At 43.1% G+C, this 19,639-nt stretch overlaps 1 pseudogene; it reads right to left on the reverse strand.

The window, feature by feature from the left end:
* Positions 1 to 19,639, reverse strand: part of LOC119964759 — a 107,776-nt pseudogene that overhangs the window by 15,280 nt on the left and 72,857 nt on the right.

The following is a 19,639-nucleotide window of genomic DNA, read 5'->3' on the forward strand; positions in this document are numbered from 1 at the left end:
AAACCAGTTTGGGCTCAGGTGAGAAGACCTTAGCTAGGTGCAAATGGCAAAACGCTTTGCATGCTAATGAGGCAATCAGACCTGAACACCCACACAATAGAAACATTTGATTCTGAATGGACACATTTGAATCAAGGCCCAGACATCGAGGCACCAGAAACCTCCAAACAAAAGGGCATAAGAAACGCCCCCCCCATCACGGAGACCCCCTCGCATTGGGGAATTAAAACAGTATCGATGAGGAATTGACCCAATAGATATCCAAAGGTTAAAGCCCGCCCAAGAAGAGGGAAGGACAATGGGATCCCTATAAAAGACAGGGACCTCGTGTTGTCCGGTCTGTTTTCCGTGCTCCGGCCCTGACCAAGAACTTGAAGATATACTCTGACTCCAGCCGTCGAGCACCAGCCACCAAACCGTAAGTGCCAGTACGACGCTCGCTACGCGAACTAAGCCCGCTAGAACCCCCAGTGACCAGAACGCTTGCTGAAGGTTGCAGCCCAAGACCAGGACGAAGGCCTCGCTCCCTGACCTTGCCTGTTCCTGTTAGATAAGTATTCTGATTACTTTAGTTTAGTCATAGCTTAGTCTCTTAGTGTGCGCATGAGTATTTATTATAACTGTATAATAAATATTATCATTTGGACCTTACTAATCGGTGTATCGTCTTTATTACTTTGAACTTGACCTTGGAATACTCGTGACGGTGTCTATACGGCACCTGGCGACTCCTAAGCTGAATAAATACATAGAACAGAGCCTAGTGGTGTTAAGCACTTGGAAGTTAATACACCCCAATAAACGCGTTTTGCCCTCATACCAAAACGTGCAACACCAGGTACCGTAATTTTGAGATTGTATGCACTTTTATAAAGCACAATAGACCTTTAATGATTTTGTGCAATGAAAGCAAAATAAACTGGCATATTTTTAATGCTATCAAAGTTTGTCGCACATTCTGGTTTTCACATTTCAGTCTGCATGAAAACAAAATACTAGAAACACCTCATCAAATATTATGTATATAAACACAAGAACAACATTTTAGGAATTTTAGTTCTATGCGCAAGTAATATTCCACCAAACATCATAGCACGTACCATACAGAAATTGCGAACACTGGATGTAGCCCTCCTCCATCTCCTCACATTTATCAGCAGCAGTCTGCAGGTCACTGTAGGTTGTTGCAAATACTGCTGCCCCAGATTCAACTAGGAACTTGCAAACTTGCACATTATTACAGGAGGCCGCACAATGCAAAGGAGTCCTACAAAAGGGAGGGAAAAATTCAAAAATAATGATGGTATCAAGAACAAGTTTTGAATCCCTCAGTAAATTAACAAGACTATCAGTTCTTCGGCCTCCATCAAACCACTCAACTGAATTTTATATTTTTTTAATATACATTTAGAGTACCCAATTCATTTTTTCCAACTAAGGGGAAATTTAGCATGGCCAATCCACCTATCCTGCACATCTTTGGGTTGTGGGGGTGAAACCCATGCAAACAGGGGGAGAATGTGCAAACTCCATACGGACAGTGACAGAGGGTGGGATTCTCTCACCCCGATGCCGGGCCGGAGAATCGGCGGGACTGGCACGAATCGCACCACGCCGCCCCGACAATTCTTCGGAGAGTGGAGAATCGGCGCCAATCGAGCGGCCCCCCAGCGATTCTCCGCCCGGGGTGGGCAGAGCGGCCACGCAAAAAAAGCCGGGTCCCGCCGGCGCCATTCACACCTACTCTTACCCAGCGTAACCTCAGCATGGATCCATCTGGGGGCGGCCTAGTGGGGGAGGGGCAGGGGGGGTCCGACCCCAGGGGGGGGAACTCCGCTGTGGCCTGGCCCACGGTCGGGGCAGGCCGGCCTCTCAGGCTGGAGGCCTCTTTTGTCTTCGCCGACCCCTGTAGCCTTACGCCATGTTGCGTTGGGGCCGGCGCGGAGAAGGGAGCCACTGCGCATGCGTGCATTGCAGCCGGTCCCACTGCGCATGCGCAGACCCGTGGCGCCCATCTGACACCGGGAATCGGCAGCTGGAGCAGCGTGCGTCGCTCCAGTGCAGTGCTGGCCCCTGTAGGGGTCAGAATCGCTGCTCCTGAGGGCATGTTGACGCCGTCGAGAAATGCGACGGCGTTTACGACGGCGTCAACACTTAGCCTCAGGATCAGAGAATCCTGCCCAGAACTCTTTGCCGCAGAAGGCTGTGGAGGCCAAATCACTGAGTGTCTTGAAGGCAGAGATAGATAGGTTCTTGTTTAATAAGGGGATCAGCGGTTATGGGGAGAAGGCAGGAGAATGGAGATGAGAAAAATATCAGACATGATTGAATGGCGGAGCAGACTCGATGGGCCAAGTGGCCTAATTCTGCTCCAATGTCTTATGGTTTTATGTGTGTTTTTACAATGAACAGATGTTCACAAATCCATCAGGAGATAATATTCTTAACACTCAAGGAGCTTTATTAACACTCAATAAAAATAAATGCAATGTTTTATTTTAGCGAATCTCGCCATCTATCTCATCTGTGTAATATGACCACCATCTGTTTATAATTATCAATTGACATCACTTGTAACCATAAATTAATACGGTGCGTTAGGATAACAGAAGATTTAAATGCAATGCCTCAAACAACCATTTGGCCGTGTGCATATTTCTTTCACCATAGATTCCTCTAGATTTTCTTGGAACACTGGAAGAATGTTAGAATGTTTAGATGTTTTGAGTACAATGCAAAAAAAAAAAAGACAGAATTATTTTTAAATGCTTCCTAACAACATTGAAAGACAATACAACACTGTTTTGGCACAAAAGTTGACAGTACCATATTTGGAATTAAGTAACAAGGTGACTTAACGGGCGTCAAGCACATTTGTTTTACAACTTACCATCCATCACTATCTGCTGCATTAACATTCACTCCAAATTGTACCAAGAACTTCACAATTTCTGTGTGACCTGCACAGACAGCATTATGCAGGGCTGTAATTCCTTCATCATTTGGTTGGCTAGGATCCTCTACCTATACAAAGAAAATTACAAACAAACATTAATTGATTTTTAAACCAAACACAAAAGCAAATTGACATGTTGCATAGTTACATTCCTGAAAAATAAACATAAGAACTAGGACTTAAGAATGAGGAGCAGGAGTAGGCCATCTGGCCCTTCAAGCCTGCTCCGCAAATCCAGTGTTACCATATTACAAATACACCATTTAGAACTTCGAATACTATTTCAACCACAATCACATCTGCATTTTTCCTGTCACAGCATTCTTGAAATAAATTGTAAAAACAATAAACTATTCAATAATTAGGTAGTGTCAATACACTTGCCAACAGAGCTCTTTATTTTAGGATACGACTGAATTCATTTAGCAGCCAGCTCACATTAGACCAATTCTGAAACGACTATTTAGTCCAGGTTTGCTCCAAAAATTTGAAAGCAATTATTTAAGCTATTTCTAGATTGGATGGCCCACAATGCTCCTTGGCCTGTCAAGCAAGTGTTGTAGATTTTCATGCTAACACATGGTGGCAAACCATCAAGCACAGAAGATAAACATTGGGTAGGGCTTCTGGGGAGGGCTTTTCCCAGCCTTCTGGTGACAAACTGAGAGGGTCTTAAAATTGTGAGTGAAGGCAGGGGTGCAGTACCTACTGCCCTCTTGATGCCATGTCTTTGTGTCAGCAGCAGGGAAGTGTAGAATGGCCCTCCTGCATAGTGGTCAATTGAGTCACTTAAATGGCCAAATGAAGACCTCTTCCTGCCGCTGCTTGCATTTTACCATTCGCACATGAGCTCTCCTCAGCACATGATTGACCACTGCTAAACTCTGGCAGCCTCCCTGGCCCACAGAGTGGCAACAATGTTGCCTGTCCACACCAACCACCACCTCCCCCTCAAACCTAACAGGCTGAAGGACAGCAGCCTTCTGTCGCATCCCATTCTTCTAGGTACAGTCCCAGTAGTGACCACTGCTCCTGGCGGCACTGTTGAGACAGCCGAGCTGCTGGTCCTCCAACTGACCAGCACTCAAAAGCCCTGATGACAACAAATTGCCAAACCCCCATAAAATACGACTGCTGATCCTGCAAATGGCAGAGATAGGGTCTCCCCTGGCTTTTCAGCCGATGATCCCCAACTCAAGAATAAAATTCAGCCCATTTTCTTGGTTGTATTTCAACCTGTCCCCAGTAAAACTAGACGCTGAAGCAGGAAACAAAGATATTCACCTACTGTATATCAAGTCACATTGAAGGTACTCTAACATACCTCATAAATTATGCGCTGGACTAAATCAAATTCACCTTCCAAAGAAGAATCAAGTAACAGTGCTACAGGATTGAACTTCACCCTCATTCCATGACCTATGCGTTCTGACCCAAGCTTTTTCAGGTTTGTTCTCTTTCCCTAAAACAAAAAAAATTAAGTAAGTATTGAGACAGAAATTAAGCAATGGACTATGTTGCTGGTACAGTACATAATTTTGATACTAGGCGATATTAGATAGGTCAAACATGTCATTATAGAGCAGGGGTGGGCAAACTACGGCCCGCGGGCCACATGCGGCCCGCCAAAGGTCTTTATGCGGCCCACCAAGATCAAGTCATTAAAAAAAAAAAAATTTTTTTTATTTATTTTAAAAAAAATAAATTTTAAGGTTAATGGGGGGGGGGGGGCTGTTGGGTTACTGGTATAGGGTGGATACTTTGACTTGAGTAGGGTGATCATTGCTCGGCACAACATGTGTTTCATGTGAAGTTTCTACTTTAAAATATTAATTAATAAAAATTAATTGCTTTTTTTTCTTTAAACTGAGTTACTTTGTTTTTCAAATAAATGTATTTCATGTAAAGTTTCTACTTTAAAATATTAATTGATAAAACTTAATTGTTTTTTTTTCCTTTAAAAACCTTTTATTTTGGCTATTTTAAATATTAATTATTTTACTTAATATACTATGCGACCCTTTAAAATTGTGAATTTCTGAATGTGGCCCTTGCACGGAAAAGTTTGCCCACCCCTGTTATAGAGTCTACTAGAGTTGACACGTGATACCTACTCAGTGACTGATCAGTGGAAGCAAGTGTGGGAATGTCTGGTGAGCATATGATTGGGTTTACATTATTATATAGCCATATAATGCTGTCACTTTATCCCTTGGTTAACAACAACAATAATTTGCATTGATGTAACACCTTTAATGTTGTAAAACATCCAAAGGTACTTCAAAGACAATCTGAATAATGGTATATAGCAGAGATTGGTCACTGTCCTGAAACTATACCCTAGCAATGATTCAAAGTCTTCAGCAGAGGTGGTGATTGCAACCAGAAAAACCCAAAGTTAACAATGTACCGATATACCTCTCAAAATCCTTAAAAGGGATAAATGCCAGTGGAAAAGCAGTGGTGCTTGGATAAGTTATGATCTTTTTTTGTTAGTATCCTGTAAGGACAAGGGCAACAGGTGCTTGGGAATGTTACCACCCTGCAAGATCCTTTTCCCATCCACCCCACCGAGGTCAGACACCATCTTCGAACTCTGTTGCCATTCCTTTACTGTCGCTGGATCAAAATCTTGAAACTTGCTTCCTAACAGCACCATGGATGTACCTACACCAGATGGACTGCAGTAGTTCAGGAAGGTAGCTCACTACCATCTTCGCAAGGGCAATCATCACCACTCACATCCAATTAAAGAACTAACAAAATAAAAATAGTACCGGGAGGAATAATTTACAATGTATATTTTCAAATTTGTATCATTACTTTTCAGCAGCACTCTTTTGGTAGGAAGTAAACATCCTTTGTACTAGTGTCAAAAAAAAATCAGAAAAAATAATGTTCAGGTCCTATAACATAACTTCCCAAACACAAAATATTAACAAAAAAATCTATTTATAAAGTTTTGAGAAACTCGGTTCTCCAAGATATATTACTTTTATGCTGTATGTTTACATGGAATGGTTACTAGATTGAATAATTCATGCTAAACTATTTAATTTTATTTTTAGCTTTATTTAATTCGATTCCCAATCACCCTGCCAAATGTCCTATTTATTATGGCTGATAAGGGAGATTCCACTATATAATGCTTCTGTTGGTTGTACCGTAGCTCTTTTGGATGAAGGAGATAGTACAGAGATAAGTAGCAACAATTTTAAAAAATGAAATAAACTCCAACATGTTACGAAATGTGAGCCAAGTAACAAAGAATGAAATTTATTCCTCTATCTAAATATCAACTCTGTACCAAAAAAAGGGTTGAAAAACTGTCAAACTTAAAATAATCTTGAAATGCACCTCTATTAAAATACTAGTGTGCTGCAATGATCAGATTAGAACAGAAGGAATGAATAAGTTTTACTCCAGCTAGTACTTCAGATATGTCAACAAGAAAGGCATGGCATATTGATCTAAATTGCAGCCAGAGCAAACAAGTACAATTGAACTCAGTAATATTTGTAAAATGACACATATACCCTCTGTTGTGTTAAAATCAAAAAGGTTTTTTTTCTATTACTACAGAGTGCTAAAGCTTTGACTAATATAGAAGTTGCTTTCAAAGGGAAACAGTTGTGGCATTGTAGCACAGTGGTTCGACTGGTGCCTCACGGCACCAGGGACCTGGGTTTGATTCCGACCTTGGGAGACTGTGGAGTTTGCACATCGTCTGCATGGGTTTTCTCTGGATGTTTCCTCCCACAGTCTAAAGATGTGCAGGTCGGGTAGATTGGCAATTCTAAATTGGCCCTTACTGTTCAAAACCTAGGTGGAGGTACGAGGATAGGACAGGGCATGGGCCTTAGGTGCGGTGCTCTTTCGGAGGGTCGGTGCGGACATGATGGGTCAAATGGCCTCCGTCTGTGCTGTTGGAATTCTATGATATTATGAATTCCAGGACCATTGGTTCTCAAGCTTAATTAAAAAAACAATGAACCATTAGGAAAACAAAGTGTGCCAATGCTGCCAACACCCGAATGCCAAAGTAACGCAAGACTTACTGAAGGATCACACGACTCCGGCTAGGATGAGTGGGTTCTTCCCGGGGTAACAGATGGATGCGAGATGTCTGGGCTGGGGCCGGTGAATCATGTTCACATGTTTTGGGATTGTGAGAAGTTGGAGAGCTTCTGAGAGGCAGTGTTTGGGACCTTATAGAGGATAGTGGGGGCCAAGATGAAGCTGGACCCCATTGTGGCGATCTTTGCAGTTTTGGAGGTGCCGGAGTGGAAGGAGGCCGATGCCTCTCTGATTCCGACGACGGAGGTAAGATACGCCACCAGGGGCTTGCGGCCTGGCTGGGAGACCTGTATGAGTTTCTCCAGATGGAAAAGATTTAAGGGGGTCAAAAGAGGGCTTCAAGGTATGGTGGGGGCCAATCATGATGATATCTGGGGAGCTGTCTGGCACCGGGGGGGGGGGGGGGGGGGGGGGGATTAAGAGCTGATAAGTGTACAAACTGTTAACTCTGTTATAGATTGTGATAACTGGGAGACTTTAGGAATATTAGTTTCTACGGTTAAGGATTAAAAGTCTAGGGTTTGACTGTGTGTGGCTGCAGTGGTCATGTTTTTAAAAATAATAATAATTCAGCTTTGCAGGGTCTGGGTGCTGTTAGCAGCCAGAAGGTGAAATTGACAAAGGAATGCGTTTTTTCAGTCTGGGCTAATGGACTGTGGTTTGACTTGGAAAGTCTCTGGGGATTAAAGTACTTTGCAGGCTGCGGAGATAATTCGTTTTTCAACTTGGAGAGATTAGATCATTGCTGGGTGGAGCCAAGGAATGCAGAGAGACATTTTTTAAAACTTTGGAGAAACATTTTGTGAAGAAAGCCTTTGAAAACAGGAATTGGAATTTTTAAAAATATAAATTTAGAATATCCAATTTTTGTTCCCAATTAAATAGCAATTTAGTGTGGCCAATCGACCTACCCTACACATCTTTCTTTTGTGGGGGTGAGACCCACGCAGACACAGGGAGAATGTGCAAACTCCGCACATACAGTGACCTGTGGCTGGGATAGAATCCAGGTCCTCAACACTGAGGCAGCAGTGCTAACCACAGCACCACCCAAGAGGAAATGACTTCTGATCTGCCTGATGCTGTCCATAATTCTCCCACAGTAAGATAGATTGAAAGCTGTATGTTTATTTTCTTGCTGTGTAATGGGAAATTGAGTACTAGTTTAAAGGGGCAATTGAAAGCTGTTCTTTTTGGGTGTGAACTAAAAGTTTAATATTGTATTCATAATAAAGTTTTGTTTTAAAAATAACCAAGCCCTATTTCTTCATGCAATCACTCATGGAGCCAATCATTGTTTCCGCACAGTCTTACAAATAAACTAAAATATTGGGGTTTCGGTCCAATATCCTAGCCACTGTTGGGGTCTGGTCTGGAATGGTAATAACATATACACATATAATATAAAATATGCATCATATACAAACTTCAAATGTTTTTAAAGTAGAGCAATAGACTTAACTAGGGTCCAAATAAGTCCAGAATAAGCCCATTTTGATTAATTAAGAACACAAGGGAAGAATTGACCATATGGCCAGTCAAGCTTTGCTCTGCCATTCAATGTGATTATCTCAAACTGTTAAGCACATTTTCAGGAAATCGGACTGCATTTGGGAGAGACTAGTCAATTTGGTTGGAAATTTATATGGGCAATAATGTGAATAAAGTGTTGTTGTCAAACACAAATTCCACATCCATACAAATCATTAGTGCAAACAAAATTAATGATTTCAAGTTTCCAACAAAATTCTTAACAGTATGCATTACTCACAGGTGGTAGTATAGTATGTCCAGTAATTTCAGGTGGACGCATATTAAAGCTATCATCTATATTCTCATGTTCACCAATAACAGGATATGGAGGAGGTGGGTAAGGGGGATACTCTTCTGCTAATTCTTCTGGAGAGAGTGGGCTTTCCGGATTCTGTTGCTCTTCTACAGAAGGTAAAACAGAAGAAGTTGGAGTCTGTCCTTCCAGAACAGGAACAGGATCACATGGAGAAGATGAAACAAGTTCTTCAGCACCTGATGCCTCAGTTTCTTTCTTCAGAACTGGCTCCAGTTGATCTGGAATGACATCTGTTGGAGTTGTAGTGTCTTCCTCCAGTTTAACACTGAGATCTGCATTTTCATCTATGGCATTCTCTTCCGCAGATAAAAGAGTAGGTTGTTTTGGTTGATAAAATGGCATTGGACTAGCAGTCTCCATAGCAGCCAGTGTTGTGCGCTGGTATAGCAGCTTCTGAATATTGGGCCCATTTGGTCCCTCTGGCTCTGTAATAGAGCTACGTTTCTTCAGTGGCCTCGGAGCATTGGACAGTTTTTTTCTTAGTGCCTCCAAGTCAGCGTCACTCTGATTTCGGTATGGATTGTACATAAAAGGCAGGAGCTTGGTGGGACTCAGTGGTCGTGGAATGCGTTCAGTCTCTGAGTGGTCTGCTGGAGATGCTGCATTATCAGTCTCAGAATCAGGACAGTCTGGTTTATCTTGGCTTTTTGAATACATACTATTAATTTCCTGATCAGTTTGATGCTGACTGCCTATGTTGTTCTGCGAGGATCCGGGAATTACTGGTTTGCCATACACTGCAATGAACAAAATAAGCTTTAATATCTATTTGAAATAACAATTTTATCGAATCACTATTTCCTTGTGAATTTTCTCCTTAAATTTGACATATATATCAGCTAGTTAACCAAGAAGCAGCAAGACAAAAATCCCTTTCTGATTTTGCTGTTTATCCAATCTTACCAAGATGCTTGCTTATCTTTTAGTGTACATATGAAACAATGCCCTGTCTTTTCTCGTTCCAGATTCTGGCTGACCTGCAGCATTTCTAACATTTTCTATTTTAATGAGAGTATAAACGTACAGCTTATCATCACTACAACAAACTCGGTTTATGCGATTCCCGGTTTCAATACCCAGTGGCACTACTCAATATTTTTCAGTGTAAATTAGCTCTACTACAACAACACTGGAGGGTTGACCCAAATCAAATGAGATACAATGATAGAATCTGGGCTGAGAATATTTGACGATAGCTCATCATTGTGCGAATCATGCCTGATGTATGAACCTGTTGCCCTTAGAAAGCCGACCATTTGCATACAAACTGCAAAGATTCAATGGGTATGCGGAAGCAACAGCAACGAGGAAACTGGTATGAGGCAACTGCAACCAGGCAACAGTGCACTGGGTGATCTCAGGAAATTGTGGCCCAAAGAAAATGTTGTCTGTGACAAATGAATGTGGGATATTGAGAATTTATAAAAACTTAAGTGTTAAGAAAATTAATTTGAAGGAACCAAGCCCCTCTTTCAACAATTGAGTGAATTAGTTGCATTGAGTTGGAAGATGAGGAAATGATAAGGATCTGGGCGAAACAGAACTAGTTATTCCTTCACTTGAACTGAATCTTTTTGGACTGGTTAACATGATCAAAACAGTGTGCACTGAAGAAAGCAGGAATATGCAGCAATCTACATTGTGTAGTTTTATAACAGAATGAAATTCTGTTCAATTCAAATGGGTTATTTAATTTTTTGTTACTCATTCAGGGGTTGTCGGCGGTGGCTGGGCCAGCATTTGTTGTCCATCCCTATTTGCCCTTAAATAATAATAATCTTCATTGTCACAAGTAGACTTACATTAACATTGCAATGAAGTTACCGTGAAAAACCTCCAGTCACCACATTCCACTGCGTGTTCGCTACACAGAGGGAAAATTCAGAATGTCCAATTTGCCCAACAACATGGGCGCGATTCTCCGACCCCCACGCCAGGTGGGAGAATCGCGGGAGTGCCAGGCGATTCCCGCCACGCCGCCCTGGCACCCGCACTCGATTCTCCCACCCCCCTCCAAAATGGCATGCCGCATTTTACGACAGGCCGCCCAGAGAATCGGCGCTCTCCGTTTCTAATGGTCGAGCGGCGATTCTCCGAGCGGCCTGCCCAATCCGACCGGTCGACACCGACGCCAACCACACCTGGTCGCTGCCGGCGTGAACAACGCGCGAACGCTGCGTGTGCGGCCTGTGTGTGGTGGGGTGGGTGGGTGGGTGGGGGGGAATTGAGCCAGGGGGTGCTCAGGAGGGGTCTGGCCCGCGATCGGTGCCTACCGATCGGCGGCCCGGCGTCTCTAAAGACGCCCTCTTTCTCCTCCGCCGCCCCGCAAGATCAATCCTCCATGTCTTGCGGGCGCCCGCGGGGAGGACGGCAACCGCGCCGCCGGCCGTGTCATTTATGCGGCGCCAAGGCCCTGCGTGCGCAATTGACGCGGCACCACTCCTAGCCCCCTGGGGGTGGGAGAATAGGGGGCGAGGAGCGGCCTCCGACGCCGGAGTGAAACACTCCGGTTTTCACTCCGGCGTCAGCACTTAGTCTCCCATTGGGAGAATTGCTCCCCATGTCTTTCGGGACTTGAGAGAGGAAACCGGACCACCCGGAGGAAACCCATGTAGACAAGGGAGAACGTGCAGATGCCACGCAGATAGTGACCCAAGCCAGGAATCAAACCTGGGACCCTGATGCTGTGAAGCAACAGTGCTAACCACTACTACTGTGCCGCCCACACGAGTTAAGTGGCTTGCTGGGCCATCTCAAGAGGGCAGTTAAGAGTCAACCATATTGCTGTGGGTTTGGAGTCACGTCAGCCAGAATAGGGAAGGAAATCCGCAGTTCTTACCTGAAGAACACTAGTGAACCAGATGGGTTTTAACGACACTCGATAATGATTTCTTGGTAATCATTAGTTTTTTTATTCAATTCAAATTTCACCATCTGCCATGGAATTCAAACCGGGTCCCCAGAGCATTACCCAAGGTCTCTGGATTACTAGTCCAGTGACAATACCACTACACCATTGTCTCCCCTCCCCTCTGATGCAGAAGATAGTTCAACCCCCCCCAAAAAAAGATATTCTGATACAGTATAATCAATTTTTTTTAACCAGCCCTGGGCTAATTTTGTGATGTTAAACTGTGTTCATTTTGATTAAAGATGCACATTTTACACAGAGAACTCAGAGTTTCAGGTTTCTTTAAACTTTATAGTCTATTAAAAAGATCATTTTACTATGATCTCAGGGACTGTAAAAAATGAACTATCCAAGCTATAATCTAACAAAATGATTTGGAATCAGTAGGCTAAACTTTATCATTCCATTCTCTAGGAAAGGCTTTCCTCATAATATATTTCCCAAAACTCTCATCAGAATACTAACTCTGGCCTTGCACTATGTTATTGTGCATGAGGATGCACTTCTTCACTTCTTCAAATACAGATTACAAAAAAAATTGCTTTCAAAAAAATTACTTTCACAGAAGATCTGGTAATGACCATAGTCTGTATCTTTGTGAAAGGGTAAGGTGTACAAAAGGCTGAGACCATTGAAGCTGTGAAATCTGTGAAATAGACTTGTGGCAGTGGGTCAAAGAGTGCAGGGTGGGTGGATGACGCTGAAAAATATAGTAGAAATAGGGCAAGGTAAGGCTGTGGAAAGATTGGAGATATTTATATTCAATTCATTGGGGGACTGGCAACCAACCGACGTCAGTGGAAACAGGACGGTTATACAGTTAGGCTTTGGAGAAGATCAAATTTATTAAGGATGAAATATCAATCGGATATGAAGGTTTCCAGCAGTCTCATTCAGCGTGACCAAACAGTTGGAGAAAGGGGGAATTAAATCAGTGACATGTGTATCGACTTCATAGCCAAAAATCCAAAATGGTCTTCCCAATATTTAGCTCGAGGAAATTTAGACTCGTCCTGAACTTGATACTGGAAACGCAATCTGACATCACACAGTCAGTAAAGTAATGGTGCTCAGCTCGCAGTGTCCACTGGCATAACATGTGAAAGTTTTTTTTATTTATTTTTTATTTTTTAAAATTTAGATTACCCAATTATTTTTTCCAATTAAGGGGCAATTTAGTGTGGCCAATCCACCTACTCTGCACATTTTTTGGGTTGTGGGGGCGAAACCCACGCAGACACGGGGAGAATGTGCAAACTCCACACGGACAGTGACCCAGAGCCGGGATCGAACCTGGGACCTCAGCGCCGTGAGGCGGTTGTGCTAACCACTAGGCCACCGTGCTGCCCATAACATGTGAAAGTTGACCTGAAGTTGACAACTATCTAACAAGGAAGAGAGCTCCAGGGATCATTCGTGACCCTGAAAATGACGGATTCAGAACAGAAACTATTTTGGGACAGTTGCTCATTGGGTTCTATGACTTCTGTGGGTTGAAAGTGGTTGTGTCATAAGAGGGCAGTTTCCTTGAAGGGGGGGGGCATGGTGGCATGGTTGACCACATCAAGGATTGTGATGAAGTAAAAAAAAACAAGAACAGAAATGTACCATGGCCTTAATTGGACAGGATGCCATTTGTGACTTGGTGATGAGTGCAAACATTTGACCAAAGGGATTCAAACAATATTTTTTAAAGGAGATGGCAAGGTAGCAACATCACATCCTAGAATGGAAAGTTTAGAGAAGATTGCTTTCATCTGGTTTCAAACATAATGTGCAATCTACAATGCCATGTGTTTTATCTCCTGATGTAACATTAGCATTAAACAAAATGATCAAAAGGATATAAAAATGAAATTCTGGATTTTCATCCGGCCTAATATTTCCACAATTCAAATCTAGCTACCACTTAAAAAAGTAAAATTGCTTGCTTCATCTCTCCAGCAGCATAGGAGTCACCATGGAGAAGATTAATGTAAAAGTGAGCACACATTGTTTAAGAATTTATCTCTATTGGAAGATTTTGAGTTAAGTATTAATTTTCCAAATTAATTTTCCCAAAGAGATTTCAAATGTACCAGCTCAGTTATTAGACATCAACTACAACTAGTGCTGGCGCACAATGCCACGAAGGAATAATACATAATAATCAGGAAGCATCTGAATACATAATAATCAGGATTGACTGTGAGTGAGTATGGAGAGACAAAACTACAAATCTCCTGGGCAAATAATTAATATTTTTGCGTCCCCACAAGGTTAAGATTGAAAAATCTTTGGGAATGGGAGAAGGAGAAGAATACTTGCCCGACATCACACGTCAGATTAGATAGGGTGGACAGTGAGAGCCTTTTTCCTCGGATGGTGATGTCTAGTAATAGGGGACATAGCTTTAAATTGAGGGGAGATAGATATAGGACAGAGGTAGGTTCTTTACTCAGAGAGCAGTACAGGCGTGGAATGCCCTGCCTGCAACAGTAGTGGACTTGCCAACATTAAGGGCATTTAAATGGTGATTGGATAAACATATGGATGATAAGGGAATAGTGTAGATGGGCTTTAGAGTGGTTTCACAGGTCGGCGCAACACCGAGGGCCGCAGGGCCTGTATCTGCGCTGTAATGTTTCTATGTTCTATAGGGGATGACAGACACCAAAATACAAACCCAGTTCAAAACTGCCAACATCTTTCCAGTTAAATAATGCTCACTTACCGCTTGTGAATTGAGGCCAGCGTCTGTAACTCTCGTCAGGGCACTCTGAACTGCCTGCTGGAAGTTTTGCCAGGTGCCTGTTGTTGGGTGTACATGTGTTAAATAGAGCTCGCAGCCACTGTCTCTGGTTTTTTCAGGGGCTGGGGTGGAGGTTCTGTAGATGGTTGTGGGGTAAAACGGTCGAACAGTAGCTGCAGGAGGCGCCTCTGGAGAAGGATGAAGCTGCACATTTGAAACACAATGCTTCGGTCCTCCGTTTGGGTTGGCTTCAGTTTATTGACTATGGTTCTACAGTACCGTTAACTTTTGTGGGCTGTATTCTGGCTTGTTCTCTCCTGCAGAAACTGAACTCGATGGCCCAAAATAAGGTAAGGAAATCTGTTTGGGTTTGGAAGGGACAGGGGGTGGTACTTTACCACATTCTTGTTACCAATCTGAAAAGTGAGAGTGAACAAAATAGATATCTGAAAATAGAAGTTATTGACAATGAGGCTCTGCATTATTTAATATTTCTATTGAACACAGAAATCTTTTGTTTTTAAAAACTAACCATTTTTCTCTTCACAAGTTAGCTGCCACAAAAATCATCTAATGAGGTTCAATGCACATTTGAGGAACAGCGCCTCATCTTTGAATTTTAATTTCTGGACTCAATATCAGTCCAACAATTTTTCAGTCAATTTTCCCCAACAGCAACTGCTGGGTATGATTGTGCTCCTTTCCCTTTACACTTGCTGTTTTGTTTGTTTACCTTGCCCCAAATGCATGAAAGAACAACCATAAAAACAGGTTCCCTAGCAATGCTTTTTATTTGGAGGAAGTGAGCAGAGCAAAAGAAGAAGCTGTTTAACATTCAGCCAGAATGGAGGGCTGATGGCGCATGAGGACTGCTTAGGCTTCTATTCAAGAAAGGAGCAGAGACCCTCGGCCTGTCCTGGTGGAGATGCAGGTGTAAAGGGATTATCCCCTTTTGACTTGCATCATTATCCCTTTTTCTTTTCTGCCTTCCGTTCCATTGCAAATATTTCAATACTGTTCTCCCCCAGCTATATACCTGGCTTTTTTCCAGTTCTGATGAAAGATTATTGACCATGAAATATTTTCTCGATTCTCTCTTTAAAGATGCTGCCTGACCTACTTAGTATTTCCAATAATATTTTACATTGATTTGGAAAAGCCAGATCAAACTTGATAATGTATGGGTATTAAGAATATGGCCCCAGGGAAATACTCAGGATCTGGAAGCAGCTCGCCAGCATTTTAGGTTGTGGGAAGGGTCAAGGGAATGTTGATTCGAGGGAATCATAGATATGAGGCTGTGGAGGTGGAATGGGGAATTTTCAGAGATGGGAGGAGAGGGGGAGTTAAGAGTATCTTAAAGGATTTGTTCTGGGAGGCCGGTTTGCGAAGTTGGAGGGGTCTGGGGGGAGAAATATGGGTTGGGGCAGGGGGGGAGATGTTTAGATATATGCAGGTCTGAAATTTGCCAGGAAGGAGGTACAGATCTTTTTCGATTGCACCGGCCCCCACACTGTTGGAAGAGATATTGAAAGCGGAGAGAAAGCTGGTGGTGTCAGCAATTTATGGGATTATTCTGGGAGAAGATACGGTATCACTGGATGGGATTACGGCAAAGTGGGAGGAAGAGTTGGGAAAGGCATGAAGGAGGGGTTGTGGTGTGAGGTGCTTCGGTGGGTGAATGCCTCAACTTCATGGGCGAGGTTAGGGCTGATATGGTTGAAGGTGGTGTATAGGGCGCACCTCACAAGGGAGAGGATGAGCCGAGTTTTTGAGGGGGTGGAGGATGTTCATAACGCTGTGGGGGTGCCTTCAAATCACGTTCATATGTTTTGGTCCTGCCCAAAACAGGAGGGACATCTTTAAGGTAACCTCAAGGGTGATGCACGTGAGGTGCGAATCAGGTCCCCTAGAAGCCATAGTTGCGGTGTCAGATCGGCCGGGGTTGGAAGCGGGTGCAGAAGCAGATGTCTTAGCCTTCACCTCACTAATCGCCCTAGGTGGGTTCTGTTGGGGTGGAGGCTGGCTTCTCCGCCCTGTGCCTTGGCATAGCAGGAGGACCTCATGGAGTTCCTAACACTCAACAGAATAAAGTTTGAGTTGAGGGGGAGGGTGGAAGGGTTCTACAACTCATGGGCCTTGTTCATCATGCATTTTCACAAATGTATAAATTAGTAATGATTCTTTTTCATTGGTGTTTTGTATTCAAAATGTTGGGAGATGTTTGAGGGTGGGTGGGATGAGGGGATTGCCATTGTATTTGTTGTTATTGTAAATTTTTGTTGTAAATATGAAAACGTGAAAAAATATTTATAAAAAACGAAAATATCGTTGATAATATATTTTTTTAAGGTGTTCAATATGGTGCTGCAGAAAAAAATAATTATGAAAATTAAGGCACATGGTATTTAAGGGAATGTAACTTCATAAGCAGATGGATAACGAGGGAATAAAAAGGTGAGTTTTTTGAATTGATGGAAGATTGAGGGAGATTACAGTTATCAAGGAAGAAAAAAAAAAGTGGTTTCTTTCACTGGAATACAGAAAATTAAAGAGGCTCCAATAGTAATTTAAGAGGGTAAAGAGAAAGTTTGGTTAATTGGTAACAAGGAAACACAGAAAATTAGCACCAGATGAGGGTAGTTAATAAGAAAACACTGAAATATTAGGTTTAATGCAAAGAGTCCAGTCTTCTCAAGACTTTGAGAAAAATAACTTGCATTTATAAATCAATTCATCACATTGCCAGAAAGCTCTAAATAGCTTTACGATCAAATTTTGAAGTGCAGTCAACTGCTATTATGTCAGCAAATATGGAAGAGAATTTTCCATGAAAAGCAAATAAATGACTACAGGATTTGTTGTTGGTGGTGTTGGTTGAGACAGGAATGTTGGTTAAGACAGCAGCTAATTGGAGAATTGCACAAGTACCTTGTTGACTGAATTTCATCTGGTCCCTCTTCAAAATTACATACCATAAGAAATTATTTATCTACATCCACCTCTATACCTGAATGTCCCGCAGAAGGTCCTCACTGCTCTGGTTTTTTCTTAGTGCTGCAGTAGATGGAATTCCTGCAGGCGGATCCATGGACTCAAACATGGAGAAGCAACGCACTCTCTTATCATTCTTGTCTCTCATCACAACATCACCATCACCAGCTGTTAAAGCATAATTAAAAATGTGTTCAATCATTTATTTCAGTTGAGTTTCAACATGAAATGAAATATTATACCAGTTGATGCAACGTGTGCCAAATGCAAATCCTAGACTTTTACCTGTATTATACTTTGTAAACTTGTATTTAGTATTGCTAAAACCAGCAAGTTCAAACAACTTTGAATAATAATTGCATGGTTAAGCTGTCCCCCAGTAACCATGACTTAGATCAAATAACCAGGCTGAGTCTAGATAATGTATTTCATTGATAGCTGTGGCTAGACACCTTTAAGTTAATAATAATCTTTATTAGTGTCACAAGTAGGCTTACACTAACACTGCAATGAAGTTACTGTGAAAAGCCCCTCGTCACCACACTATGGCGCCTGTTCGGGTACACAGAGGGAAAATTCAGAATGTCCAATTCACCTAACAAACATGTCCTTTGGGACTTGTGGGAGGAAACCAGAGCACCTGGGGAAAACATGCAGACTCCACACAGACAGTGCCCCTAGTTACAGGTAGGATCATTGGTTTGCTGGAAGCCCCTTTCAATAGGCCACTCTTAAATGCATTTCTGTTTGAAGTCCACAGATTATGGGGTTATTATGCATCAAGAGCAGATATTTTATACCATTTACCATTTTGTCAACTGTTTTCATAAATTGAATTACCCGTTAAGTTATAGTCTGACACTTGGTCTGGTAGTACATATTCAGTCATTTGATCAGAGAGCTGTTTCACATGCTGGCATACAGTCCAGTAGCTGATATATACAGAAAGTGTTTTGCTGTGATTGCTAGGTCTCACTACTGTTTATTTAGATAGAGTGGACAAAAGATGTACTCTGGACCATCAGGAACACATGAGCCATTTACAGGAATGGTCAGTGGAGGTGGATTCTATAAATTATCCAGAATTAATGCCTAAAAACATTCCACTGGCTTGCAGTTCACCTGCTACCAGGTTCAAATTAGCATAAGGGTATTCCATGCTTATTTTTATTTCTGCAGTGTGTTCCTTTTCCAGTTCCTCTAGCTTCTGGGAATGATGAATAAAAGTACTAAATCACACCTCGCACCTATGTCCTGTGATGTCATGACTTAAGGCATATTTCTTGTTCCAGATTTTAAATGACCCGGATCAAAAATGCACATCTTTCTCAACTCAAAGCCTCTACGGAACAAATCTCTAGCTATATCAAGACAATACACACAACCCATGCATGTGAAGGTTCATCAGGTTTCTGACTGGAAAGCTGGTCTACAACATGTTGACTATCTCCAATTAACCATGCAAACGCTAGAGAGGATTGCATTTGGATTATTTTCCAGTCAGTGAGATGGACCAATTTTTTTTGGATGGGAGGGGTGGAAGAGAATGGGTGGGATTCTCCCGTACCCAGCGGGGTGGAGGGTCCCTGCGGGATAGAGTGGCGTGAACCACTCCGGATTCGGGCCGCCCCAAATCCTCCCCACCTTCAGGGGCTAGGCCCGCCCTGAAGTGGTTGGCGCCCGGCCGGCCAGCGGGATAGGGGCTTGGCACCATGCCAACCGGCGCCAAAGGGCCTCTGCCGTCCGGCGCGAGTCGACACATGCGGGGGAGCGCCAGTGTGTGTTGGCATCATCCCCACGCATGCGCAGAGAGATTCACATCCGCACCGGGAATGGCGGATGACCACGGCTTCCGGATCGGGGGGCCCGCCCTCACCGCCAGGTCCCGCCAGTAAGGGACCAACTCTAATTTACGCTGGCGGGACCGGCATAGAACAGGCGGGACTTCGGCCCATCGCGGGCCGGAGAATCCGGACAGCCCCGGGGACCATCGAGTCGCACTGGACCCCGCCATTCTCCGAGGCGGTCGGCACAACTCACACCAGGCCGGTTTTTGGGGGGTGGGAGAATTGAGAGGACGGCGGGGGCAGGATTCACGCCGACCCCCGGCGGTTCTCCCAC

Source organism: Scyliorhinus canicula, chromosome 1, assembly GCF_902713615.1.
Source record: "Scyliorhinus canicula chromosome 1, sScyCan1.1, whole genome shotgun sequence".
Taxonomy (NCBI): Eukaryota; Metazoa; Chordata; class Chondrichthyes; order Carcharhiniformes; family Scyliorhinidae; genus Scyliorhinus; species Scyliorhinus canicula.